Genomic DNA, 2,160 nt, shown 5'->3' with positions numbered 1-2,160 from the left:
CGACATGGTGATCTCATATCAAGATAAACAGCGCATAACCTCGCAGGTGGGGCCCAGTTAGAATTTTCTTCAGGTCGAGTAGCCCATCTCCCTCAAAAGGTCCCTGAATAAGGTTTAAGGATGTTGAGCAAAACACCCATGTTTCCAAAGGTGAATTATTCAAACCAAAAATAATTCCTCTCATCACATGGCTATGATGCTCCCCCATTACTTCTGCTCATGATCAGAGATGCACATATCGTCAGCCCTCAAAGAACATGCTCAACTGGTTAAGGTCAAACAACTGACAAGCAAATCTGTGGTATTGAGCAGAATATTTGCTGTAGCCCATCTTTTATACCAAGACAAAACAATGTACATGATAACACTTCCAATCAATTAAGATCAGAAGCCATGAGAGCCACTGCCCCGTACTGCATCCGTTATTATTATTATTATTATTTTTTCTCTTCATCACAGGTTTTTTTAGAGCTCCTGAAGTCTCGCATGCGTAGCGGGCTTGCTGCCTGCAGCCTACAGTTCCATGCTATCCATTCTTTTCAGCTATCTAATACTTGCCTGATTATTCTTGTTGTGCCAAGGAGGCAAGCCATTTCTAAGAGTTCTATTCTATTTTTATTTCCTTTATATTCCTCTTGATGCATTCAGATACTGTTCGCAAGACCGCAGCGATAATTGGCACTATCTTCACCTTCTTCATTTTCTATAGCCAGGTTATTTCGTAGTTAACAGGGTTGTATTTATTATAAGTATTATTGGTCAGTAGTTTTATTTTTATAACGTGCTCTCACTTCACTACCGAGCGCAGCTCTGTGTGCCTTGGGTATGTGCTGTTGTTTGCTGTGATTCTCTTATGGTTACTGTATTGAAAGTATTTTGCGTAGGATGTGTGCAGTGCCCAGTAGTGCAATTTTCTGTATGTTATATATATTTGTAAGTCCTGGTGATTTTGTTATGTATTTGTCTGAATATTTTTTTTATTATACCTAAGGCACCTACTATGATAGGAATGGTTTCTGTTTTTAGATTCCACATTCGAGTTACCTCTATTTCCAGGTCTTTGTATTTTGAAAGTTTTTCCATTTCTTTTAGGGAAACGTTGTCATCTGCTGGTATTGATACATCAATTAGAAAGCATTTTTTTTCTTCATGATCTTTGACAACTATATCTGGTCTATTCGCCTTAATCTCTCTATCTGTGTGTAATGGCATATCCCAGAGTATGGTTGCGCTCTCGTTTTCTGTGACCTTTTCTGGCGTGTGTTTATACCATCTTTTTTCTGCTGTTATTCCATAGTGTTGGCATAGTTTCCAGTGTATATAGTTCCCAGCTCTGTCGTGTCTGTGAATATATTCCTTCTTAGCCAGGACTGGGTAGCCAGAGATAATATGATTTATTGTTTCTTGTCCATCTCCACATATTCTACAGCTACTTGTCATGTTTGTTTCTTTTCATTATATGTTTTTGATAATTTCTGGTGGGGAGGCTTTGGTCTTGTGCAGCAATTAATTTAAAATGTAACATGTAGAGACATGTATCATTATACCTGTACAAGTTGTGTTTCTCGCAATAAACGGAAGTAGGTTAGGAGACAATTTAATTGAACAGCCATAGTAAAATATTGATAAAATTGTACGTTGCTTGGTACAATAAACTTGATGTAATATTTAAACATGCAGAACAAGTTATGATGTTTAGGGAGCAACAGTAAGAATAGCTAATAGTCTTGCTGTATATACATAGAGGTAGAACAGTTATTTGTGGCATCAACTATATTCAAGCATTTAGTGAAACAATGGTCTTACACATTTATTTTCTTTTTTTATCAACAGCTAATATTGAAACCTAGTGGTATAATTTCAACAAATATATTTTGGAAATCCCACCAACGACAAAATATGGCACAGATATTGAAATATACCAACACAGTGCTTTATTGAATTGTTTATTTCTCCAGATGGAAAAAAATCACAATTACAATTGGTATCTTTCGTAGTGTCATCTGCAAAAATAAGAAATATATATTTAAACAAAATGACTTGAAGACATTATGCAAATGAGATGAATGTTTACATATATACATATCTATGTATATACACACAAACACAATATATATATATATATATACATATATATATATATATATATATATATATATA

General features: G+C 35.0%; 1 long non-coding RNA gene across 2 annotated transcripts in view; it reads right to left on the bottom strand.

Moving 5' to 3' along the window:
• Positions 1-1,933: 1,933 nt before the first annotated feature.
• The window catches only part of LOC128249911 (uncharacterized), a 7,627-nt gene continuing 7,400 nt past the window's right edge, over positions 1,934-2,160 (bottom strand). For both annotated transcript variants that reach the window (XR_008266064.1, XR_008266063.1), the window contains exon 6: positions 1,934-2,003. This is a non-coding gene — a long non-coding RNA (uncharacterized LOC128249911). The remainder of the gene's footprint in view (positions 2,004-2,160) is intronic.

The sequence above is a fragment of the Octopus bimaculoides genome, chromosome 18, assembly GCF_001194135.2.
Source record: "Octopus bimaculoides isolate UCB-OBI-ISO-001 chromosome 18, ASM119413v2, whole genome shotgun sequence".
Lineage (NCBI taxonomy): Eukaryota > Metazoa > Mollusca > Cephalopoda > Octopoda > Octopodidae > Octopus > Octopus bimaculoides.
Note: the sequence above shows the minus strand (reverse complement) of the source record. Positions and strands in the feature narration are given on the sequence as shown.